Below are 27687 nucleotides of genomic sequence, written 5' to 3' on the forward strand. Positions count from 1 at the left end.
CAGTCCTTATAAGAACTTTTGTGGAACAAGCAGGTTGTGTATTAGTGTTTAGCAGACTGTACGTCAGTCCCTATACCGCTGAAGGACTGCTGCAGTATAGGGCAGCGGTCAGCAGTGGTGCACGTCAACCCTATCTATTGTGGACCGATAGCGGTCCTTACAGAACAGCAGACTGTACCGCACTCAAGCCTATGTACCGTAGCACCCTATACCAAGTTACCAGTCCTTATAAGAACTTTTGTGGACCAAGCAGGTTGTGTATTAGTGTTTAGCAGACTGTACGTCAGTCCCTATACCGCTGAAGGACTGCTGCAGTATAGGGCAGCGGTCAGCAGTGGTGCACGTCAACCCTATCTATTGTGGACCGATAACGGTCCTTACAGAACAGCAGACTGTACCGCACTCAAGCCTATGTACCGTAGCACCCTATACCAAGTTACCAGTCCTTATAAGAACTTTTGTGGAACAAGCAGGTTGTGTATTAGTGTTTAGCAGACTGTACGTCAGTCCCTATACCGCTGAAGGACTGCTGCAGTATAGGGCAGCAGTCAGCAGTGGTGCACGTCAACCCTATCTATTGTGGACCTATAGCGGTCCTTACAGAACAGCAGACTGTACCGCACTCAAACCTATGTACCGTAGCACCCTATACCAAGTTACCAGTCCTTATAAGAACTTTTGTGGAACAAGCAGGTTGTGTATTAGTGTTTAGCAGACTGTACGTCAGTCCCTATACCGCTGAAGGACTGCTGCAGTATAGGGCAGCGGTCAGCAGTGGTGCACGTCAACCCTATCTATTGTGGACCGATAGCGGTCCTTACAGAACAGCAGACTGTACCGCACTCAAGCCTATGTACCGTAGCACCCTATACCAAGTTACCAGTCCTTATAAGAACTTTTGTGGACCAAGCAGGTTGTGTATTAGTGTTTAGCAGACTGTACGTCAGTCCCTATACCGCTGAAGGACTGCTGCAGTATAGGGCAGCGGTCAGCAGTGGTGCACGTCAACCCTATCTATTGTGGACCGATAGCGGTCCTTACAGAACAGCAGACTGTACCGCACTCAAGCCTATGTACCGTAGCACCCTATACCAAGTTACCAGTCCTTATAAGAACTTTTGTGGAACAAGCAGGTTGTGTATTAGTGTTTAGCAGACTGTACGTCAGTCCCTATACCGCTGAAGGACTGCTGCAGTATAGGGCAGCGGTCAGCAGTGGTGCACGTCAACCCTATCTATTGTGGACCTATAGCGGTCCTTACAGAACAGCAGACTGTACCGCACTCAAGCCTATGTACCATAGCACCCTATACCAAGTTACCAGTCCTTATAAGAACTTTTGTGGAACAAGCAGGTTGTGTATTAGTGTTTAGCAGACTGTACGTCAGTCCCTATACCGCTGAAGGACTGCTGCAGTATAGGGCAGCGGTCAGCAGTGGTGCACGTCAACCCTATCTATTGTGGACCTATAGCGGTCCTTACAGAACAGCAGACTGTACCGCACTCAAGCCTATGTACCGTAGCACCCTATACCAAGTTACCAGTCCTTATAAGAACTTTTGTGGAAAAAGCAGGTTGTGTATTAGTGTTTAGCAGACTGTACGTCAGTCCCTATACCGCTGAAGGACTGCTGAAGTATAGGGCAGTGGTCAGCAGTGGTGCAGGTCAACCCTATCTATTGTGGACCGATAGCGGTCCTTACAGAACAGCAGACTGTACCGCACTCAAGCCTATGTACCGTAGCACCCTATACCAAGTTACCAGTCCTTATAAGAACTTTTGTGGACCAAGCAGGTTGTGTATTAGTGTTTAGCAGACTGTACGTCAGTCCCTATACCGCTGAAGGACTGCTGCAGTATAGGGCAGCGGTCAGCAGTGGTGCACGTCAACCCTATCTATTGTGGACCGATAGCGGTCCTTACAGAACAGCAGACTGTACCGCACTCAAGCCTATGTACCGTAGCACCCTATACCAAGTTACCAGTCCTTATAAGAACTTTTGTGGACCAAGCAGGTTGTGTATTAGTGTTTAGCAGACTGTACGTCAGTCCCTATACCGCTGAAGGACTGCTGCAGTATAGGGCAGCGGTCAGCAGTGGTGCACGTCAACCCTATCTATTGTGGACCGATAGCGGTCCTTACAGAACAGCAGACTGTACCGCACTCAAGCCTATGTACCGTAGCACCCTATACCAAGTTACCAGTCCTTATAAGAACTTTTGTGGAACAAGCAGGTTGTGTGTTAGTGATTAGCAGACTGTACGTCAGTCCCTATACCGCTGAAAGACTGCTGCAGTATAGGGCAGCGGTCAGCAGTGGTGCACGTCAACCCTATCTATTGTGGACCGATAGCGGTCCTTACAGAACAGCAGACTGTACCGCACTCAAGCCTATGTACCGTAGCACCCTATACCAAGTTACCAGTCCTTATAAGAACTTTTGTGGAACAAGCAGGTTGTGTATTAGTGTTTAGCAGACTGTACGTCAGTCCCTATACCGCTGAAGGACTGCTGCAGTATAGGGCAGCGGTCAGCAGTGGTGCACGTCAACCCTATCTATTGTGGACCTATAGCGGTCCTTACAGAACAGCAGACTGTACCGCACTCAAGCCTATGTACCATAGCACCCTATACCAAGTTACCAGTCCTTATAAGAACTTTTGTGGAACAAGCAGGTTGTGTATTAGTGTTTAGCAGACTGTACGTCAGTCCCTATACCGCTGAAGGACTGCTGCAGTATAGGGCAGCGGTCAGCAGTGGTGCACGTCAACCCTATCTATTGTGGACCTATAGCGGTCCTTACAGAACAGCAGACTGTACCGCACTCAAGCCTATGTACCGTAGCACCCTATACCAAGTTACCAGTCCTTATAAGAACTTTTGTGGAAAAAGCAGGTTGTGTATTAGTGTTTAGCAGACTGTACGTCAGTCCCTATACCGCTGAAGGACTGCTGAAGTATAGGGCAGTGGTCAGCAGTGGTGCAGGTCAACCCTATCTATTGTGGACCGATAGCGGTCCTTACAGAACAGCAGACTGTACCGCACTCAAGCCTATGTACCGTAGCACCCTATACCAAGTTACCAGTCCTTATAAGAACTTTTGTGGACCAAGCAGGTTGTGTATTAGTGTTTAGCAGACTGTACGTCAGTCCCTATACCGCTGAAGGACTGCTGCAGTATAGGGCAGCGGTCAGCAGTGGTGCACGTCAACCCTATCTATTGTGGACCGATAGCGGTCCTTACAGAACAGCAGACTGTACCGCACTCAAGCCTATGTACCGTAGCACCCTATACCAAGTTACCAGTCCTTATAAGAACTTTTGTGGACCAAGCAGGTTGTGTATTAGTGTTTAGCAGACTGTACGTCAGTCCCTATACCGCTGAAGGACTGCTGCAGTATAGGGCAGCGGTCAGCAGTGGTGCACGTCAACCCTATCTATTGTGGACCGATAGCGGTCCTTACAGAACAGCAGACTGTACCGCACTCAAGCCTATGTACCGTAGCACCCTATACCAAGTTACCAGTCCTTATAAGAACTTTTGTGGAACAAGCAGGTTGTGTGTTAGTGATTAGCAGACTGTACGTCAGTCCCTATACCGCTGAAAGACTGCTGCAGTATAGGGCAGCGGTCAGCAGTGGTGCACGTCAACCCTATCTATTGTGGACCGATAGCGGTCCTTACAGAACAGCAGACTGTACCGCACTCAAGCCTATGTACCGTAGCACCCTAGACAGACCAAGTTACCAGTCCTGATAAAGAGCTTTGTGGAACAAGTGAGTTGTGAATGATTAGCAGACTGCAGCAGAAGGGCAGCAGTCAAGTATAATATTCTTTCTATATTTGGAAGAAAGAATATTATACGTGTACAAGCCTATTACCGTACCACTGATACCAGTCCTGAAAAGAACCTTTGTGGAACTAATAGTAACAGCAAGTCTTTAAAATTACCCTCACTGCCTGACAACACTGCTTCCTTCCTGTCCCTATACAAATTGGCAAAAAAGAGTAGGCTGGAACGATTAGTGGTTACTGGAATAGCTCTTTTGTGGACCTGATAGTAACAGCTAATGATGATGATGATGATGATGATGAAAGACTAATCTGGCTGTCCCTGTAGCATACACCGTCCTTTCCCTTTCTCTAAACTAACAAAAGACACTCAGGCTGCTGCAAGAATCAGCAGCACAGCAAACCTATAAACACCTAACACCTATACCAGTCCTGAAAAGAACTTTTGTGTACCAAATAGCTAGCGGTTTATCTCTCCCTACTCCACACAGGAACCTGTCCCTATCGTAACAGAAGAAAGAATGTAAAATGGCCGCCGGATCGGGTGTATTTATAGGTTAGGGGGAATGTCCAAGTGTCCATGTGCTGTCATGTCTCAATTGGCTGTCCTGTATCACATGATAAACGTGTCACCAAAGGTTAAAGTTCTTGTATACATTAAACACGTAAGTCCGCCGCGGCGAACGACGGAAAAAGGCGTTCAAACGTGCGGACCGCGAATGTCGGAAATTCGCCGCGAAACGACCGTCCATCACTATTTAGGGAGACCAGCATCGACAAATCTGCGATGTTCCCCAAATCTGGCTCTAAAGGCTCTGATTGTACGGCCCACATATAGCATGCCACAAGGGCAAGCTAGACAGTAAACCACAAACATGGAAGAACAGTTATGGAAGGTGTTGAATGTGTATGTCTTACCCTTATGAGCAAAGGATTTTTGACCATGTTGAATATGAGCACAAGTCAGGCACAGGGATTTTTTACACTGAAACATGCCCACCAGAGGAATGAGTGTTAGTTGAATGTTATTGGATATAGATTGGGCAGATTTAATTTTGCTAGGAGCGATTTTCTTCCTATAGGCAAATTGTGGCACTTTAGGAATAGTGGTTTTTAAGTGTGGGTCTTGCTGTAGTATAGACCAGTGTTTTTTGAAAACGCTCTCCATTTTCCAGTGTTTGTTGTGATATTGGGTTATGAATCTTGTTCCTACATTTTCTTGTGATCGCTGTTTTGATTTTGGAATGTCATTGGTATTGTAAACCATATGAGCCAGATCGATGAGGTCTGGGGGGTAGCCTTTCTCTATAAATTTCTGTTTGAGGTGAACACTTTGTGTATTATAGTCCTCCAACCTAGTGCAATTGTGCCGTAACCGGCAAAATTGACTTTTGGGGACATATTTAACCCATCTCGGATGGTGACAACTGGTGAAATGTAAAAAAGAGTTCCCTGATGTGGGCTTGGTGTAACCTTTAGCTATAATTGTGGACTCTTGGTGACTGAGTTCCAGGTCCAAAAAACAAAGAGAAGTGGCATTTATTTCTGAGGTAAAGGAAAGACCAAAATTGTTAGAGTTGCAGTGTGATAGAAATTCCTGTACAGTATGAGGAGGACCATCCCAGATGATAATAATGTCATCGATGTAGCGCCCATAGAAGACCAGGTGCGCTGCGAATGGGTTATGTGCCCATATGTACCTGGTCTCCCATAGGCCCATCGTGAGATTTGCATAACTGGGGGCAAAATTTGCCCCCATAGCAGTCCCAGTATTCTGAAGGTAATAATCATCCTCAAAGTTGAAGTAATTATGTTCCAGGCAGAATCTGGTCGCTTTCAGAATAAACTGTGACTGTCTGGAATTGATGTCACTGTCCTCGGATAAAAAATGCAAAACCGCCTGTAGTCCAACCTCATGCGGGATCAAGGTGTACAATGAACACACATCCAACGATACCCACAGATATGTTGGTTCCCAAGTATATGGTTGTAATAACTCTAGGAGATGGGTACCATCCCGGATATACGAGGGGAGAGCTTGGACCAGAGGTTGGAGGAATTGATCGATGTAGAGAGAATAACTGGTGGTAATACTCTCCATGGATGCCACAATGGGACGTCCAGGAGGATTCTCAAGGTTCTTGTGTACCTTTGGAAGATGGTAGAAGTACGGTACATTGTAATATTCTCTATGGAAGAAAGAGGCTTCAGCTTTAGAAAGGACACCCTCAGTTGAAGCTATGGTAATCAAATTCTTGGATTCCTTGATGAAATCTGGTAAAGGGTCTGTTTTTAGTTTTGTATATGTGCTACGATCAGAAAGTAGGCGGTGTGATTCATCAAGATAGGTGGCTCGGTCTTGAATGACTATACCACCGCCTTTGTCTGCCATTTTGATAATTATTTGTTCGTTCTTACTTAAGTTGTTTATAGCTAGACGTTCTTGAGAGGTGAGATTGGCTTTATTATGTATGGATTTGAATTGTTTACATATTTCCAGAAGTTCTGAATATACCACCTGATAAAATGATTCTATGTAGGGGCCTTTGTTATGTCTTGGGTTAAAGATAGATTTTGGTTTAAAAGAGGTATGTTTAATAGGTGGAGAATGGGCTAGTTGTTGGAATTCAAGAATTTGCTCCATATTATCACAATCCTCCCATAGTTCCATCAAATCGCTCATGGCTCGTATTTTTATAGAGTTATCGAAAATGGTGTCAGGCACTGGGATGGTGTTGACATTGGCTACTATGGTATCTTTGTGTTTGTTGGCCTGTAGACTGAAATGTCTCTTGAGAGTAATATTTCGGATGAATTTGTTCAAATCTTTGAAAATGGTAAATGGATTAAGTGGAATAGTAGGGGCGACATTTAGACCTCGTTGTAATAATGACAGTTCATCATCAGTAAATTTAATGGAAGACAAATTGAAGATCTTTACAGTCTCCGCATTTTTTCTGGGTGTGGTGTGTTTAGATCTGCCCCCTCTCCTGCCTCGTCGTTGTCGTGTTTTCTTTTGTTGGGGCTGGATCGGGGGGTTAGGCATAAAAAAAGATGATTTATTGAGAGCACTAGGAGATCGAAATCAGCACTGTTATTTAATCAGGTGCTGGTGTGATTTTCCCATGGTCATGCCTCAGTGGGTTGCCCGGTTACTGGTGAATGGATACCCAGTTTTATCCACTAAATAGCTCATTTGGGCAACAGACACAAATTTGGCACCACTTTTTTTTTTACCACCCCCCTTTTTGTTTTTGTTTTTACCACCCCCTTCCTCCCCCCCTTTTTTTTTTTTCTCTTCCCCCTTCCCCTTTTTTATACAATATTATGTTCCCTCTAGAGAGTATTGGGACAGAAAGATGTTTGTATATACTCACGTATATACATGCGTTTGTTGCACATGTACATGTTTACAACTGCATGTTGTAAACATGTACATGATGTTTTGGTCATGATATAACTTAGAACCTTAATATTATACCTAGCATAGAGTCCTCTCTTTCCTCCATTCTCACCATTTTATTAATTCATTATAATTTATAATAATCAATTGATTCCCAAATTGCTAATAATTTTCTTAATTCATTTTTTAGTTAATTTACTTATAAAAATGTATTCACTTTAAATTTGAGGTATATTTATACATTTTATATTTATGTATTTAATCAATTAGTGAATTGATCGATTTCTGCAAACGTTATAAACTTATCTTCCACTATTAATCAGCAAGCTTCTTACTCATATTTACATTCTCTTCGGTCTCCAGCCATCTACCTCTTTGAATCTGTGTATTTGATTGACGGGCTGGCCAGCCCATCAGATCTCTCTGTTTCTATTTCCTCTGCAATATAAGACTGCCAGGTTTGCCAGCCAATCATGGTCTGATGAAGAAGCTGTAGCTTCGAAATGCATTACCATTCCTTGCCACTGTGAATAATCACACTTCCTGTTCCTGTGAAGTCACGACCAGCTGCTTCTTGTTTCCTGCCTCCTGGTTCTCAGCATTCTCTGGATCCCTGTAAGATCACACCAGTGCCCCAGGCTGCAAAGGGAAGACATTTATGAGACTCCAGGACTGGCGATTTTCACCACATACTGAACTCATCTAATTTAACCTGTGAGTTACTACTTGTTTTTATTAAATATATGATTTATACTGCACTCAGTCTGGCGTCCCTCTGTTCCCATTTGGTTTCTTCAAGCAGCAGTTTACGATTATTTTATGGTATACAAAGTACAGCAGTAAAAAAACAGCCATGAAAGGATGCAGTGTACTATAAAAGGATTCTGCATATTGACCCTGGCTTAATCTATAAGAATATTTTGAATATAAGCAACAGAAATAAATGGTTATGGGACTTTAAGTGAGGCATGTAATTACAAAAATAAAGCATTGAAGCTATATAGTTTAAACAAATGTTATTACAGTCAGAATAAATATTCCATGATTAAAAAATACATAGTGCCATTTGAAGTAGTAGAACCATTTGAATGACCATAAAAACAAGCTGACATACAAAACTACATATAACTGGTAAAATAAATAATAATGATGCTGGTACATGATGATATATACATGCAAAAATACATGATGTACATAAATTGCAAGAACCAAGCAGTCTTGACATCCTAAAAAAAAACTTTTAATCATGTTTATTATATTTATTCTGACTGTAATAAATTTAGTTTAAAATATAAACATTCAATGCTTTATTTTTGTAATGACATGCCTCATTTAAAGTCCCATGACCATTTCCTTCTGTTGCTTATATGTGTAGCACTAACCCCCGAAGGAGTTGCTGGTTATTTCTGGGCTTACCGTTACCTTCCTCTTCTTCTTGTTGCATGACTCTAGTATGACTGATGAAGCTCTGTTGCTATACCGACCACCCCACTCCATACCTCACCCTTTCCCATTAAAAGAGACCACACCTTATTTTGGAGCGTTTCGTGGCCGTAGCAGCCCCTTTATTATTCAAAATAATAATTTAACATGTAAACAAAACCATCAACAAGAACATCATTTAACTTAAAACCCTGAGCACGTTGGTCATTTGCAGGACATTCCCCCTCCCCACGCCATTAGCATATCGATCCAAAACAAGCACTGCGGTAATATTCCTGCAACTAGGCCTCAAGCTGACATGCTAGCTCAAAGACACACAACTCTTTACCGCAGTGCACCCATTCACCAGCTGCCATATAAACCCTCACTATATGGCATATCAGCAACGAGCCCATATCTCCAATGGGTCCCGCATCAACTTTTCTGTGGGGAGGGGTTATCTTCCTTTACCTGCATCGACCAACACCCGCCAACCGCTACGACAACCATCACCAACATCCTGAAAAGAAAAAGAGTTAGCCTGTTCACCCCTCCCACTGTCTGCCGCAACCAGGGTCCCAAGTCCAGCACTCCCCCTATACCTGTCTTGCCATAACAGCACCGCCTGATGTAAGGGAGGGAGGGTGGGAACTCCGCTTCTCCAACCGGCCCTGGGGGAGCGGAGCGCGCACACGTCCTCGCGCTGACTCCGCCCCCCCAGCTACTGCAACCAATCCGCTGCAGTCCCCTCAGGTCATGCCAGCCCTCCTCCTATCGCGCTGCTCACGTATCCGGGCTGTACTTGTCTAGGGGATGTCCCTTGGTAGATGACCCAGTAATTTGAGACTGACAATAGATCCAGTTGAATGGATTTTATTTGCAAACTTCAACCATTGAACGGTCTTTTAACTTGGGATCAGAGGGTTGGAAAGGAAAGTTCAGGTTCTCCAAATGTCAAAGTCAAAAACGTTAAAGAACTTGCTACTTTGACTGCATCCAGAGAATAGCCATTTGCAGCTGGATGAACACTCAGGTTGGACAGTCCCTCTCTCACAAGGCCTAGCAGCCAACAAGGTGCTTACTCAGGAACAAAGTCTTTATCACAGATGTTGTTACAGAACATGTAGGGAAACTAAGCTGTAGAACACTTGTAGGATACCTGGATCTTTCAGCCAGCGTGGCGATATCCACAAGACCGGATTCTCTCGGTTACTTCAGCCCTTCCAGGCTCTTGTTACGAAAACCAACCTGTACGTGGTGTTCTTCTAAAGATTCCTCCCCTGGAATGCTCGAAGTTCAATGGGTCTCTCCCAAACCGGAGACTGCACCCATCCACCTCAGAATCCTCCTTTAGTTTCCCTGCCTTGGGCTAGCCAGCCCCGAGGCATTAAAGTCGGGTGTATCCGCACCCCAGGCCATAGCCTTCCTGGGGGCTGGTCAGGAGGACCAGGACCAAGTACTCAGCATTTCATACTGGACTGGAACCCCAAACCACGTGACGTCCGTGTCTTAAATACCCTCTCCCAGAAGGCATAGCGAGAGGGCCACTCCCACTGACCTGACTGCGAGAGAGAATAAATGAAACACCTGACCAAACCATAGTTCCATGCCTGCCACCAGAGACAGTGCCCCCCCTGTGGCCAGGCTGAACATCTCACAGCCCAGTCAGACTGACACAGAAGTCTAATTTAGACAAATAGACCCTACCCAAACTGTAGTCTGAGTAAAGTTTTAACTTTGAAAAACATAGCGTGTGCTCTTCAGGAGCCTGCTTCTACATATGCTTACCAGGGATGGAGGTATGTCATTATGGTTTCATCAGGTTACGTTACTTTTCTCCTAAAATAATATTTTTAAGTTCATCGTCTCCGTATAAAAAAAAAAATCACTTTTGTTTTTGGATACTTTTGAGATAAAGGCAGAATAATGGAATGAAAGGTGACTGGAACTTACAAAATGAAGGTAAGACATTTTTTTCACACTACACTTTTTCTTAGTATTTTAACAACCTGGTGCTGTAAAAATACAAATCCTTTAAATTACAAGTTTGGGGGATGAGCTGAAGTGGCACTATAGTATTACAGAACAGCACTATGTTCACAGAAAACCTTAGATTCAGTAGTCCATGTTTGACTGTGGAATTGGTATTTTTGCTTTTAGAATTACCTTGCATAATTCAATACCCCAATATGAGTCATTCCAGTAAAAAAAAAAAAAGGAAAAAATGATTTAGTTTAATTAGACCTCAAATTCACAGACACATAGCAATAGTTTTATTGCTAGTGAAAAGGGAAGAAGTAGGGCTAGCTGTGGGGGGGGGGGGGGGGGGAGATATAGGACACATATCAGATAAGGAAGCGTCCACCATACTGGAGAATGTACTCAGGGTGTCATTCTCTTCTTCCCAAAAACTCACTCAATTATTCATTATTCACCAAACTTACCGTACCCCATATAAATTACACAAATGGCACAGAAGAGACTATCCATTTTGTCCTCGTTGTCTGGTGGACAATGGTAGCCTTATCCACATGCTTTGTAAATCTCCGAAACTTCAAAGGTACTCTGGTCTGAAGTGATCAGCTCTATTAATAGAATATGGAATCTTACATTTAAAATTGACCCTAAGCTTTGCCTGCTTGGGTGGTTAGACGAGGAACTATAGACACCTCACACCTACACAGCCACTCTCAGAGTTCTGTTTTTTGCCAGAAAACTCATTGCTAGAAAATAGCTTTCAGTATTACCTCCTACACACGCAGAATGGGTTACTGCCATAAATTACTCTCTTCTGAGGGAGAAGCTGACATATAAACACTGAGGTAGTCCAATAAAGTTTGAAAAAATTTGGGATGCCTAGCTGGAAGTTCCTGGTTTGGCCGCTTTCCAATTAGTCCAAACTTGAATACTCAGTGGTAGGACTTAGTCATCCGTTTACCCACAAGGGTTGATAGTCGGATAAACAGGGTGGGTGACTGATTGGAGAGATGCATTAGGGCTCCATGTGCAAATTGCTCTGAAGCAATATACTTGATGTGGTGATGTCTTGCTCTGCAGTGGTTGGATATATTGTTCAGTTTTAAGTGATAGTTAATATATGAACACTGTGAATCCTGCCCCTCTGTTTAGAGGCGGGTGGCACCCCTGCCCCACCCGGTGGTCCAGTTGAAGGCTGGGAGCGAAGCTGTGAAATAGAATACAAAGAGAACATGCTCAATATATAATAACTTACAAAACGACAGACACGGTTATATGTTTTTATAATATGTCTTTTTATTTTGTATGGACTGTAGCTTTATACACTGTAATGATGCATAAATCATATGGCCGGCTGGCTGTATGACTGGATAACTCTATGTCCTCTCCAACATCTTGTGATATCTTTTTTGTTCAGTGGAAATGTTTTTTTCTTCTTTTTGCTAATAAAAATAATCTGATTCAAAAAAGAAAAGAGAAGGAAGAGAGGTGACAGTAGATGGTCATGCAGGCAGCTGAGATTGCAGAAAGTTAGAAAATAAGTGAAAGCAAAAGAATAAGAAAAAAGAAAGAAGAAAAGGTTGAAGCAGGAGGAAAAGGGAGAAGGTGAGATAGGAGTTGGAAGAGGGGAGACGGGTAGACAGGGATATCTTCCTGTCCACTAGGGATGAGCTTCGAGTTCGAGTCGAACTCATGTTCTACTCGAACATTGCCTGTTCGCCTGTTCAGCGAACAGTGAACAATTTGGACTGTTCGCAGCAAATTCGAAAAGCCGGAACACCCTATACAAGTCTATGGGAGAAATCTAAAGTGCTCATTTTAAAGGGTAATATGCAGATTACTGTCCTAAAAAGTGTTTGGGGACCTGGGTCCTGCCCCAGGGGACATGGATCAATGCAAAAAAAAGTTTTAAAAACGGCTGTTTTTTCAGGAGCAGTGATTTTAATAGTGATTAAAATGAAACAATAAAAGTGTAATATTCCTTTAAATTTCGTTGCTGGGGGGTATCTATAGTATGCCTGTGAAGGGGCGCATGTTTCTGGTGCTTAGAACTGTCGCTGCACAAAGTGTCATTTGTGCAGGAAAAAAAGTCCTTTAAAATCACTTGCGGCTAAATTGTCGGGTCTCCGTAATACAGAGAACACTCAATGAGTGTTCTCTGTATTAGCCAACAATTCATTCATTCATTGATTAAAAAAAAAAAAAAAAAAAAAAAGCGTGGGGGTTCCCCTAAATTCAATTACCAGGCCCTTCAGGTCTGACATGGATATTAAGGGGAACCCCGCATCAAATTAAAAAAAAAAATTGACGGGGGGGGGGTCCCCCTAAAAATCCATATCAGACCCTTTATCCGAGCACGCAACCTGGCAGGCTGCAGGAAAAGAGGGGGGGACGAGAGAGCGGCCCCCCCTCCCTCCTGAACCGTACCAGGTCACATGCCCTCAACATTGGGAGGATGCTTTGGGGGTCTGTGACCCCTCAAAGCACCTTGTCCCCATGTTGATAAGGACAAGGGCCTCATCCTCACAACCCTGGCCGTTGGTTGTGAGGGTCTGCGGGCGGGGGGCTTATCAGAATCTGGAAGCCCCCTTTAACAAGGGGACCCCCAGATCCCGGCCCCCCCCTGTTTGAAATGGTAAGGGGGTACAAAAGTACCCCTACCATTTCACAAAGAAAGTGTCAAAATGGTTAAATAAGACAAACACACTTTTGAAAAATTCCTTTATTAAAAAAGAAAGAAAAAAAAAAAAAGATTCCAGCGGTGCTAATCCACTCTTGCAATCCAGCGACGGATCTCCGGGGTCCAGCGATGGATGATCATATCCAGCGACGGGGGATCTCTCAGTCCAGCGCTGTCCATACATCCTTCTGTCTCCTCTCCGGAGACACTACAGAGAGCACAGCGCTGACGTTTCTTATATTGGGAGGGAGGGGCCACCCGTCACCTGACCCCGCCCCTCTGACGCTGGAGAGGGAAGCCAGGGGTTCCCCAGTGACGTGTGGGTGACCCCGCCCCCTCTGATGTAACGGAAACCTGCATTACATCAGAGGGGGCAGGGTCACCCACACGTCACTGGGGAACCCCTGGCTTCCCTCTCCAGCATCAGAGGGGCGGGGTCAGGTGACGGGTGGCCCCGCCCTCCCAATATAAGAAACGTCAGCGCTGTGCTCTCTGCAGTGTCTCCGGAGAGGAGACAGAAGAAGGATGTATGGACAGCGCTGGACTGAGAGATTCCCCAGTCGCTGGATATGATCATCCATCGCTGGACCCCGGAGATCCGTCGCTGGATAGCAAGAGTGGATTAGCACCGCTGGAATCTTTTTTTTTTTTCATTTTTAATAAAGGAATTTTTCAAAAGTGTGTTTGTCTTATTTAACCATTTTGACACTTTCTTTGTGAAATGGTAGGGGTACTTTTGTACCCCCTTACCATTTCAAACAGGGGGGGGCCGGGATCTGGGGGTCCCCTTGTTAAAGGGGGCTTCCAGATTCTGATAAGCCCCCTGGCCCGCAGACCCTCACAACCAACGGCCAGGGTTGTGAGGATGAGGCCCTTGTCCTTATCAACATGGGGACAAGGTGCTTTGAGGGGTCACAGACCCCCAAAGCATCCTCCCAATGTTGAGGGCATGTGACCTGGTACGGTTCAGGAGGGAGGGGGGGACGCTCTCTCGTCCCCCCTCTTTTCCTGCGGCCTGCCAGGTTGCGTGCTCGGATAAAGGGTCTGATATGGATTTTTAGGGGGACCCCACGTCAATTTTTTTTTTAAATTTGATGCGGGGTTCCCCTTAATATCCATATCAGACCTGAAGGGTCTGGTATGGATATTTGGGGGGACCCCCACGTCAATTTTTTTTTTTTTTATTTGACACGGGGTTCCCCTTAATATCCATGTCAGACCTGAAGGGTCTGGTAATTGAATTTAGGGGAACCCCCACGCTTTTTTTTTTTTTTTTTTTTTTAAATCAATGAATGAATGAATTGTCGGCTAATACAGAGAACACTCATTGAGTGTTCTCTGTATTACGGAGACCCGACAATTTAGCCGCAAGTGATTTTAAAAGACTTTTTTTCCTGCACAAATGACACTTTGTGCAGCGACAGTTCTAAGCCCCAGAAACATGCGCCCCTTCACAGGCATACTATAGATACCCCCCAGCTACGAAATTTAAAGGAATATTACACTTTTATTGTTTCACTTTAATCATTATTAAAATCACTGCTCCTGAAAAAACGGCCATTTTTAAAACTTTTTTTTGCATTGATCCATGTCCCCTGGGGCAGGACCCGGGTCCCCAAACACTTTTTAGGACAGTAACTTGCATATTACCCTTTAAAATGAGCACTTTAGATTGTGAACGTTCGAGTCCCATAGACTTTAATAGGGTTCTAAAGTTCACACGAAGTTTAGGTCTGTTCGCAGGTTCTGGTGCGAACCGAACAGGGGGGTGTTCGGCTCATCCCTACTGTCCACGGTGTACGAAACATAATGGCAAGTATTGAAGTCAGTATTTAACAATTTGGGTGTGTGTAAGATACCAAAATAACTTTGTATGAATTTTCTATAGCTAGTGTGTTACATTGGTTTTCTGCTGTAGCTGTGCTTATTTCCCCTAATCCTCCTCAGGTAAGGCCTTCCCAAGTTTCTCCTCCTATTGAAGCATATAGTGTCCCTTATGCCCCGTACACACGAGAGGGATTAAGTCTGACAGACCTCCAAAGGAGTTCCGCCGGAGTTCCGCCGGAGTTCCGACGGAGTTCTGGCGGACTTTTCGACCGAACGGACTTGACCACACACCATCACACCAAACTCCGACGGAGTCGAACGTGATGACGTACGACTGGATTCGACGTAGGAAGTTCCTAGACAGTAGCCAATAGCTGCCCTAGCGTCGGTTTTAGTCCGTCGGAGTAGCACACACACGAGCGGATTTTTCAAAGGGGACCGGGTCCGGCGGAGTTCCGTCGGAAAAATTTAAAGCATGCTTCATTTCTAAAGTCCGTCAGACTTTAGCTTCGCTAAAGTCCGTTGCAGCCCACACACGATCGGATAGTCCGCCGGACTCAGTCCGTCGGAGTTTGGATGTCGAAAAGTCCGCTCGTGTGTACGGGGCATTAGAACTAGCTTTGGAAAAGCAAATTACATTTAGTATTAAGGAAATGAGACCTGGAGTGTGGGGTTAGTTCAGAGGTTAATCTCAAAAAGAGTGGTGGTGTTTTTTTGTAGCAAAGAGGAGAAAGTAATGGAGTAGTATGTACTGGTATAACTTTGTATTGTTAGTGTGTTTTAAGAAAATACGTAAAGGTTTTGGGTCTCCCAAATGTGAGTAGGAAATGTACATCAGCAAACCCCTTGTGAAGCCCTTATTGCATTGTGCACTCATTTTTTATGGGTCTAAAACATGTATTATTGACGGTTCTATATGTTCTCATGAAAGGGTGCATAATCTAACCAGTATTGACGATCATGCTGATAAGAACATTTTCCAGACTTAAGCAAAAACACTAGTTTAAAACTTTAATGCCTCATACACAGGGTCGGATTTTCCTAAGGAAAATGTTCGATGGGAGCTTGTTGTTGGAAATTCCGATTGTGTGTAGGCTCCATCAAACATTTTCCATAGCAATTTCCATCACGCAAAATTAGAGATCTTGATCTCCAATTTTCCGACAACAAAATCCGTTGTTAGAAATTCCGATTGCCACGCATGCTTAGCATCAAGCAGAAGAGCCGCACTGGCTATTGAATTTCATTTTTCTTGGCTCGTTGTACAAGTTGTATGTCACCGCGTTCTTGATGTTTTGCAATTTCTGACCAACTTTGTGTGACCGTGTGTATGCAAGACAAGTTTAAGCCAACATCCGTCGGAAAAAAAATATGGATTTTGTTGTCGGAAAATCCTATCATGTGTACAGGGCATAATCCAGTTTCTGAAAATGAGCATCAAGTTTAAAGCATTATGAAATGATTTTTTTAAATTAAAATAAAAAACATGTTATACACACATGCTCTGTGCAAAGATATTGTCTTTCTGGGGGTTCTCGCCGGTGCTCCTGGCTCCTCTTCTTAGTGTGCCAACATAAGAAGTGACTTCCTATGGTGGCACACCTGCGGGCTTGCTGCAAGCCAAGCTCTATATGTCCATAGACTCTGCCCCACCGCCTACTCCCTCCTCACAGCATTTGATTGATAGCAGCAGGAGTTAATGTCTCCCGCTGCTGCCTCAGTCCCTGTGAGCAAAGAGAGAAAGAGCAGCGATGCTGATCTCAGGCACAATCCTGGATTGAAAGAGGAGCTAGGTAAGTATCTGGGGGAGGGGGGCTGGGGGGAACTGATCATGAAAGGTGTTTTCCTTATAGCATAGAATGCATTAAGGTAAAAACATTACATCTTTAGAACCACTTTAATATATAAAATAGACTGTAGTTAGTTTAGTGTAAAGCTTGGAGCTAGAACATTTTGAATAACTGCAAAGCCAATGAATAAGCAGTAGGAGCAGCAGAGTTGTTATTTGTAGAAAATGAAAGTAAACCTGGTTTCAAAGAAATCATTCGGTTTCTTCACATGTCAGTTTACGATTATTTTATGGTGTGCAAAGTATGGCAGTAAAATAATAGCCATAAAAGGCTGCTGTATAAAAAAGGCTTCTGCATATTGACCCTTGCTTATTTTACAAGAATATTTTGAAGTTCATTATCTCTCAAAAAAAAAACACGTTGTTTTTGGTTATTTGAGAGACGAGGCAGTATAATGTAATGAAAAGGTGACTGGAACCTACAAAATTAAGGTAAGGCACTTTTTAACTCTACAGTTTTTTATTAGTATTTTAACACTCTGGTGCTGTAAAAATACAGCCACAAAAAAGGGATATTGCTTTATGAAGGTGCAATTTCCAGCTAGTTGTATGAGAATGTCCTCAAATCCTCAAAATCTAACCTTTTTCTAGAACCCTACTGATGTCTAGGGGACAAATTTGATATTCAATTTGTTTCTTTTTGAGGGGCTTATAAATATACTATTGTCAAAAAAGAGTCATAGGAAGCCAAGCCCTGACTTAAACAACATGTGCAAATGCTAAAATGAAAAAAAAAATGAACATATGTAGGAAGAGTACCTTTCATGCAGCATTGAGGGCTACATTGAAGCCTCACAAATCCAATACCCCAATATTAGTCATTCTAGTAAAAAAAAAAAAAAAAAAGACAGGACAGAAATGATTTAGCCTATATAGACCTCAAATTCACAGACATATGGAAATATTTTTTAATTTCAAGTAAAAGGAGAAGTAGGAGGAGAGGGGACAGTAGGTGGTCGTGCTGGCAGCAATTGAGCTTAAATTTAAGCACCGTTATGATAGAAAAAAGTAATTTTCCCTAGGGGTAACTACAAGGAGTCTATACTCCTAAATTATCTCCAGGGTAGATTCTCAATGAAAGAACTCTCTTACTTGGTCTATTTAATTAAATATTACCTGGTTTGATGGAGTTTATCTAACCAGCTACTTCCTATTGATTCTATGGATGTAGATATTTAGACCCCTGCAAGATATAACCTGAAAATACAATTTTGGTTTCTAAATGTTCTAATCCAATTTTTCTTACATACACTGTTAGTTACTCATTGATGATTAGGCTTAATGTTTGGTTTTATCAGTTTTTAACCAAAATAACCACAAAACACATACAAGGATTACCTTTTGTCTGCTCAATAGTTTAATTTGCTTTTGATAATTCTATACTATAACTATTTTCAGAATTATCCTACTTTACATCATAATATTCAATCTAACAGTTACATTAATCCTATTCTGCACTCATAACTCGTTGGTTAAACAGTTCTTATTAATAAAATGTTAAATGGCTGTCATAGTCTCGGAGACAGCCCACTGCTCCTCCATTCCTTCCTCGAGTGCCCATTATTGATTTTGCCGCTCTTTGGAACATTTATATCCACTGGTTGGTGATTTGTAACCACCCCTTGGATACTCGCTCCAATTAGAAGCACTTTTTCTTTTATATTCTGTTTACTTTTCAGGTAGCTTCTCTTAAACACCTATTGTATTAGTGTTAATATGTGCTGCACAACCCCAGTTGAATTCCCTCTCCTATTCCTACTTTCCAGAATAACCCAACCTTCCCTAACCTTCTCTCCTCCAGAGAGGAAATCCTTGTTTTCAAGCACAGTAGCCTTCTTACTAGATCCCGTCTGTATCCCTGAATATGTTGACACTTAATGTACAAGGTCTCAACTCTCCTCGGAAACATACTAAAGCTTTTAACTTTTTCTCCAAACTATCAGCACATGTGGTTTGCCTACAAGAGACACACTTTATCTCACAATCTTCAACAACATTTTTTAGCCGCAAATACCCCCAAGTTCCTTCGGGCTCGGCCAATACTAAAAAAAAAGGGAGTCCTAATTGCATTCCACCGTACAACACCGTTCACCCCTAAAAAAGAACTTAAAGACCACGAGACCACAACTACTATTAGATAGTGAAGATACAATCGCCTCTTATTATGCTCCTAACAAAAACCCACTGTCATTTCTTTCCCATCTTTTTTCAGTTGCTTAATCACATAAACAAGGTACCCTTATAATTGGTGGTGACTCAAACCAAATATTATATCCATTCCTTGACAAATCCCCTACCCTAACTGCCACACTTAAACTTTCCTACCAGCGACTTCTAAACCAATGCTCTCTTCTTGACACCTGGTGGGAACATAACCCTGTAAAGTGACAATACACACAATATTCCCATCCTCACAAACAATTTTACAGCCTAGACCATCTTTTTGTTTCTGTTAGTACCTCAGCACTCATTCTAGGCACACATATTATACCATGCACCTAGTCAGACCATAATGCAGTTGTAACAACTCTTTCCTCCTTGGTTCCAAGACCCAATCAACGTACTTGGTACATTAGTGATAGTCTGCTAGAAAATTCTACATTTCAACAAGAATTAGAGAAAGCCATAAAAGATTATCTTGTCCAAAACAAGGCCTATTCAGGATTTAAATCCGACCCCTTCAATATTGAGAGATGTACTAGACAAGGCAGCCCCCTTTCCCCTCTTCTTTTTGCTCTGGAAATTGAATCCCTGGCTCAACTCATTCAATCCAATCCAAACATCAGAGGACTAGAAACTGGTGGTTATCATCATAAACTCATCACTCTTCTAGATATCCTCTACAAATTTCAAATGATTTTTGGGCCATTCAATAAATCTTCACAAATCAAAAGCCCAAAATATTTCATTACCATCTGTCATCTAAACCCAATTAGTTTGGTCCTTATCAGTTGCCTGGTCAACAACATTTGTCTCTAACTTTATGGCCAATCCTATGGAATTTTAACAAAATTAACAAATTATCCGCCGATGTTATCACTTAATAAACTCCTCACTAATTGGCCAACCTTATCTTTGGCATGGATGGGTAGAATTACAGTGATAAAAATGTTTATTCTTCCAAAAATCTTATATCTTTTTAGAGTGCTTCCTATCATGATCCCATCGTATTTCTTACGCATTTTACAGTGTGATTTTACAAGTAAAACCTTGCAATTCATCTGGAGCAAAACTAAACCCCGATTACCTAAAGCTACTTTATATTCTCCAAAAATTCGAAGAGGCCTCGGCGTACCAGACTTCACCAAATATTACTATGCAGCCCAATTATCACAATTACTCAAATACCACGCTACGACTGAAACCCCACTTTGGGTAGCATTAGAGTCGGTTGATTGTGACCTTCTTTGCATGGCAAATCTTTTATGGCTCTCTCCTGCACAACTACAAACCCCATTACCAAACACAGCCTATCTATTTGGGACAGATTAAAAGCCCAATTTGGTCTACAATCTGTACACAACCCTTCTCTCCTTTCTTCATAATCCATCATTTTACCTAGCCTGGTCCTTCCCAACTTCCTTTTTAGCCTGGTCAGCAGCAGGATTGACATGTGCCCATCATTTCTATAAATCCACGACCATTACACCACTTCCAACCCTACGTGAAATGATCTTCCACCCACAGAAACCTTCAGATACATACAAATTCTTTTTTTTTTTTTTTTTTATGAATAATGTAGCCTCAGACTCAACATTCCCAGGTTTCCCTATATTTGAACAAGCCTGTAAATCTGACCCTCATAGAGGTGGACTCATTTCCGATTTATATGTCCAACTACTTTCACACATCTCTTCTTCTCCCCCAACCTATACCAACAAATGGGAAAATGACTTCAACTACAACCAGAAAAGATAAATTGGACCCAAATATGGCAAACAACCAAATCATACTCACGGAATATAGTGGCTCTTGAACCCAACCACAAGGTACTCATTATGGTACCTGGTCCCTGGCAGAATTTTCTAAATTATCTCCACAATATCCTTCCCACTGCTTTCAAGACTGTCCTACCCTGGGAACACAAGTACATATCTAGTGGGAATGCAAAATAGTCAGATCCTTTTGGTCAGAAGTGTTTACAATTCTTTCCACTATGTTCAAAATAACTTTACCACCTGATCCAACCACAGTGCTCCTAAACAGCAAACCACATGCCTTATCCCACCGCCAGTTCAAACTCATGCTTTTCATAACTACAGCGGCAAAACAGAGTTATGATGCACACAAAAGCAGAAGCAATCTTACTTGATAACATATCCAAATTTGAAGCCCTGTGGTTTGAACATTTCCTACCTCCAGGATTTGTTAACACATTTCTACTTCCTTAAGGACATTTTGCAGATAACTCACCCTAATGCTCAATTCAAATGTTACTATTTAGACTAGTGATCCCCTCTGCAAACATTCCTCACTCACCACTCTCTCATCCCTTTACCTCAAAGCATGTTTAATTAAAGCAGAGGCTCACACAAAAATGGAACCTTCTTTTTTGGAAACCCTCCACCCCTCCGGTGTCACAGTTGGCACCTTTTAGGGGGAGGGGGGTGCAGATACCTGTATAATACAGGTATTTGCACCCACTTCCGGGCATAGACTCCCGCAGGAGTCTACGCCTCTTCCCGTCCTCCCCTGCTGTCTTCTGGGAAACACATGGATCCCAGAGACGGCAGGGACCATTCAGATTGAGCAGCGCGACTCGCGCATGCGCAGTAGGAAACTCGGGAAGTGAAGCCGCAAGGCTTCACTTCCCGATTCCCTTACCAAAGATGGCGGCGGCAGCACCTGAGAGCCGAGCAACAGATCGGCTTCGGGTGCTGACATTGCGGGCACCCTGGACAGGTAAGTGTCCATATTTTAAAAGTCAGCAGCTACAGTATTTGTAGCTGCTGACTTTTAAAGAAGAAAATTTTGTGGGACCTCCTTTTTAACTCCTTTTTTATAAACTAGTTAATCCTGTTAACGTAAGGGTCACTTGGGATAGTCGGGAATATTGCTTTATCTCCAGATAATGCCAGGCCATATTGCAAGAACTTGGTCCTGGAAAAGTCTATTTACTTCTCCTAACTATCCCGTACCATTTTCGACCTACCAGATCAAAAAAACCTTAATTTCATTTAAACTCTGTCATAGTTCTTTATTACACTTCCTTATCTTTTAAACTCTATTATTTATGTTTGCTGTACCTGATAGCTGACATCACAAGCATAAGATAAATATGTTAAATGAAGGATTTTATAATGGAATGCTCCTTACTTTTTGTTTCATAATCTTCACGGGAGAAGCATTAATATTATTTTATTTTCTTATTTTATTTAATCATTGCATTGTAGTAACATGTATGGTATTGTATTATGACCTTTGTGAATCCTTGGAAAACATAATAAAATATTTAAATGGAAAAAAAATATTTTGCAGCATCTGCAGCATATATTTTAAAGTCTGCTACAATCCAGGCCTGATTTATTTTTTAAAAAGTTAGCCAGGTGATGCTGTGTGGGCACAGATGTTGCAGCTATATATGTGAGAGGTTTTTATTTTTTTATTTACTGAGCTTCTCTTTTAACTTTCAACTGCTCATCCCACCACATATAATGTCTTGGCTTATAATATATAATATATAATATATATAATATATATATAATGTCTCTGCCTGTTGTTCAGCGCTGTCACACTTTGACAATTACTCAGTCATGCAACACTGTACCCAAACAAAATTTTTATCACTTTTATAATTTTTTTGAGACAGATAGAGCTTGTACGGGTATCGGTATCATGCCGATACTAAGCATTTGCATGAGTGGCAGTACTCGTGCAAATGCGCCGATACTAGATACCTTCAAGTTTGGTTCTTTCATCTGTCAGTGGGATTCCCTAGCTGACAGCTGAAATGTATACAAAAGAATGCCGCCAATTATCGGTTGGTAAAGAGAGGGGCCGTCACACCCTTAACAACCACTGACGTTTCACCGACGTTTCACCCGTCAATGGGATTTCCCTTCCCCGCCTCCTCCGTTCCCACCCACCAGCTCTACCGGGTACCTTCCCTGCCTCCTTTCTCTCCCTCCAGCTGCAGAGTGTTCTCCTAGCGGCAGGTGCGGACTGACTGGTCAGTCAGTTAAGCAGTGGCATAGCGTGGGGGGTGCAAAATTATTACTGTTCTGTGCCGAGTCTGCTGACAGTGCTGTCCCAAGCGTGCTGTGTGTTGTGGCCAAGTGCCTCCCCCAGGCCCTCCACCCCTTCTGATGAGACATATCCCGGACATTGTTCCGCAGCACTCTCCCCCGCCCAAGGACTCCTGTGGTCCAACATGTCCCCTCATGATCCCCCTGGTGCAGCTGGCCGTGTGAGAACAGCGGGGGGGGGGGGGGGGGTGCTTGGTGCAGAGTGTACGATGGCTGTTACTGGAGCTCTTAGAGGGCTGGGGGATACAGAGGAGCCGCTGGGTGGCAGGACTCCAGTACCCAGTGCTGAGGAGAACCCTGGTCAGATGGACGATCATGGAGGCCATGGAGAGTAAACAATATCGACTGATCTACATTGTACATGTGGGGGGGGAGGGAATGTGAGTAGTGCAGGAAGTTGAAATCAGGTAGGTCAGTGTAGGAATCAGGTAGGTTAGTGTAGGGATCAGGTAGGTAAGTATAGGAATCTGGCAGGTTAGTGTAGTGGTCAGTATAGTGGGCACTTAGACAAATCTGTGTCTGATTGGCTGCATTGGAGGCCAGAGGATAGATGTGGGGTTCAAGACCCCAGATCTCTCCATAAAGGGACTTGTCATGGCCCTTGCTATTGCAAGGGATGTTGTTCATGCCTTGTAATAGCAATAACATTTATCAAAAAAAAAAAAAGTTAAAGGTACAGTGTTAAAAAAAGTAAATAAATAAATAAATGTAACAATAGGTATTGGTAATTGGTATCGGCAGTGACTCAGGTAGGGCTGAATGACTCAGCAGCAGCATCTTTAGTGACTCCCCCTGCTTGCTGGAAACTTGGAGAAGATTCCAGAAGCAGTTGGGAGGAGTCTAGGAGGAGCTGTCTGGAGTGCTCTGAGGGCCCTGATCAATCCCCAGCAGATGGTTTGGCAGGGGGCAGGCCCCCTAAAATACTCAGGGTCAGCCCAGCTGGGGCAGTGGGGTTTTGGTGGAAGATAGAAATTGTGTGTTAGGCTGTCAGGGTCTCTGAGAGTAGCCCCCCAGTCTGGGCTGGGGTGAACTCAGGCCTGCGCTCAGGTGCGGAAGGAGCCCCTTCTCATGGTACACAGGGGGATCCTGACCAGGAGGCACAGTAGCAAGGAGAGGACAGCAGGAGGACACTGCCGGGAAAATCTCCAGTGAGGTAGACAACCAAGAGGGCTGGTGAGTGTTACAGTCAAAGGACTGAAAGACAGCCTGAAGGGACTGGGTGCAAGCAGTCTGGGATGGATGCAGAGCCCATCTGGGAGGACTATGGAGAAGTAGCCACGAGGGTTAGTGAAAGAGGCAGCTGCACCCAGGTGGGTGGCAGTGCCTGAAGAGGTAGTACTGGGATCAGTAGTCACAGCAATACTGAATACTGCTATGCAAAATGTAAGCGCATTGTTTCCATAGAAGCCGAGGTTCTGAATCTGGGGAAGCAACTGTCAGCGCTGAGAAGTCCCTCCATACTAAAGGAGAGCCAGAAACTTACACAGCAGGTGCCGTCAGGGGCCAGCACAGAGGCGGGTGGAGACAAAGAGGTGCAGGCACTAGGAAAGAGTAGATGGGTGACAGTCAGGAAGGGTAGAGGGGGAAGTGACAGCGAGGCCAATCCAGGACTGGAGCATCCCAATAAGTACACTCCATTGAGTGACATTGGTGATCCCAGTCAGAGACCCGCACTGCTGGAGCTGAGGGACTTTCCTAGCTGCCGGGGGAAGAACTCCTCCAGTGAGAGTGGGGGGGAAGCGAAGGGAAAGGAAAGACAGATTCTGGTGGTAGGGGACTCAATTCTTAGAAGGACAAAGAGGCCAGACTGTAACAAAGACCTGAAGCACCGAACAGTATGTTATTTACCAGGCACTCGGGTTTGGCACATCACGGATCTAATGGACAGATTACTGGGAGGGGCTGGGGAAGACCCAGTTGTCATGGTGCATGTTGGCACCAATGACAAAGTCAGAGGCGATGGAGTGTCCTAAAGAACAATTTTAGGGATTTAGGAGATAAATTGAGGAAAAGGACCTCCAAGGTAGTATTCTCAGGAATTATATCAGTACAGCGAACCACACCAGAAAGGCAGATGGAGATTAGGGAAGTAAACAAGTGGCTGAAGAGCTGGTGTAGTAAGGAGGAGTTTGGGTTCCTGAAGGACTGGGCCGACTTCTCAGTCGATAACTGGTACAATAGAAGGGACAGACTGCACCTAAATGAGGGGGGTGCAGATCAGCTGGGAATGAAGATGGCCAAAAAGTTAGAGGGGTTTTTAAACTAGGCGATGGGTGGGAGGGTCCAGAGGTAGGGATAGTCAGCGCGGAACATATTCCAGAGGGTAGTATTGGGGTCATTAGTGGTAGGTTGACCAAAGCACATAAACCCAAAGTAAGTAAAGTAACAAATCCTAGTTACAATCTAGGAACACTCAATAAGAGTATAATATGCGACCGGTCTAAACTATGTGGCATGTTCACCAATGCCAGGAGCCTGATGGGTGAACTAGAGATACTATTGTACAAGGAGGATTTGGATTTTGTGGGAATTTCAGAGACCTGGTTCAACAGCTCTCATGATTGGCTGGCAAACATTCAAGGGTATACCCTTTATCGCAAGAATAGAGAGGGTAAAAAAGGGGGAGGGGTATGCCTATATATCAAGAATAATGTACAAGTGAATGTGACAGATGACATTACTAAGGGAGCTAGGGAGGAGGTGGAATCCTTATGGGTAGAGCTCCAAAGGGATTAAGCGAAGGAAAAAATACTGGAAGTACGCTATAGGCCCCCTAACCTGAGGGAGGAGGGGAAGACTGATCTGCTATCACAATTTAGATTAGCAGCAAGGATGCGAAGTGTTATCATAATGGGGACTTTAATTATCCAGACATAGACTGGGCGGAGGGAACCGCGCATTCATCTAAGGCTCGCCAGTTCCTAAATGACAGGACAATTTTATGGGTCAGACGGTAGACACACCAACTAGAAATAAAGCATTACTGGATCTACTGATTACCAATAATACAGACCTGATCACAGTTGTGGAAATATGGGGCAATTTAGTGAACAGCGATCACAGGTAAATTGGTTTCCATATAAATCACACAAAATAGGAAAGGGGATTACAAAGACACTGAATTTCAAAAGAGCCAACTTCCCTAAACTACGAACCTTACTAGAAGGCATAAATTGGGATAAAATCTTAGGAACAAAGAATGCGGAGGAGAGATGATTTTTCTTTAAGAGCATATTAAATAAGAGTGTTAGCCAATGCATCCCATTGGGTAATACATTTAAAAGAGCGAACAAAAGTCCTAGCTGGCTTAACTCCAATGTAAAAATGCATATAAAAGCAAATAAGAAGGCCTTCAAAAAATACAAGGTTGACGGGTCATCATCAGTAATGTAAGAATGCAATTAGGGCGGCTAAGATAGAACATGAAAGACACATAGCGGAGGAGAGCAAAAAAAATCCCAAGAAATTCTTTATGTAAATAGTAAAAAAGGGAGGACAGACCATATTGGCCCCATAAAGAATGAGGAAGGACATCTGGTTACAAAGCATGGGGAGATAGCGAAGGTATTGAATTTATTCTTCTCCTCAGTCTTCCCGAAGGAATGGGGGGGCTTTAGTAACCAAAACTGCAGTGTTTATCCTCTAGACACATCACAGGAAGCACCTCTATGGTTAACAGAGGACAGAATTAAAATTAGACTTGGGAAACTTAACATTAATAAATCACCAGGACCAGATGGCTTGCACCTGAGGGTACTTAGGGAACTCAGTCAAGTAATTGCCAGACCATTGTTCCTAATTTTTACTGACAGTCTACCGACTGGAATGGTACCAGCTGATTGAAGAAAAGCCAATGTAGCCCCAATATTTAAAAAGGGCCCAAAATACATCCCTGGGAATTACAGGCCAGTTAGCCTAACATAGTAGTAATAATAATAGTATGTAATCTCTTGGAGGGGATGATTAGGGACTATATACAAGATTTTAGTAATGAAAACTGTATCATTAGCAGTAATCAGCATGGATTCATAAATGTTTACTGTACAAAATACCGTCCGTTGGCATGGACCATAGGGTGAGTACCTGGATTGAAAACTGGCTACAAGGGAAAGTTCAGAGGGTGGTGATAAATGGGGAGTACTCAGAATGGTCAGGGGTGGGTAGTGGGGTCCTCCGGGGTTCTGTCCTATTTAATTTGTTCATAAATGACCTGGAGGATGGGGTAAACAGTTCAATCTCTGTATTTGCGGATGATACTGAGTTAAGCAGGGCAATAACTTCTCTGCAGGATGTAGAAACCTTGCAAAAAGATCTGAACAAATTATTGGGGTGGGCAACTACATGGCAAATGAGGTTCAATGTAGAAAAATGTAAAATAATGCATTTGGGTGGCAAAAATAGGAATGAAATCTATACACTGTGGGGAGAACCTCTGGGGGGATCTAGGATGGAAATAGACTTGGGGTCCTAGTAGATGATAGGCTCAGCAATGGCC

The 27687-nt window shown here is 43.3% G+C and overlaps 1 protein-coding gene across 2 annotated transcripts in view; it reads left to right on the forward strand.

Annotated features, from left to right (window-relative positions):
- Window positions 1-27687, forward strand: part of LOC143923648 (up-regulator of cell proliferation-like) — a 91909-nt gene that overhangs the window by 29584 nt on the left and 34638 nt on the right. Inside the window, exon 1 of one of the 2 annotated variants that reach the window (XM_077447456.1) lies at window positions 17270-17379. The exons of the other annotated variant lie outside the window; for it this stretch is intronic. The gene's annotated coding sequence lies outside the window, so the exon portion shown is untranslated. Of the gene's footprint in view, window positions 1-17269; window positions 17380-27687 lie in introns of those variants that run through there. 2 annotated transcript variants of the gene reach the window in all.

Source organism: Lithobates pipiens, unplaced genomic scaffold (assembly GCF_037356315.1).
Source record: "Lithobates pipiens isolate NorthernLeopardFrog02 unplaced genomic scaffold, aLitPip1_a1.2 Scaffold_22, whole genome shotgun sequence".
Taxonomy (NCBI): Eukaryota; Metazoa; Chordata; class Amphibia; order Anura; family Ranidae; genus Lithobates; species Lithobates pipiens.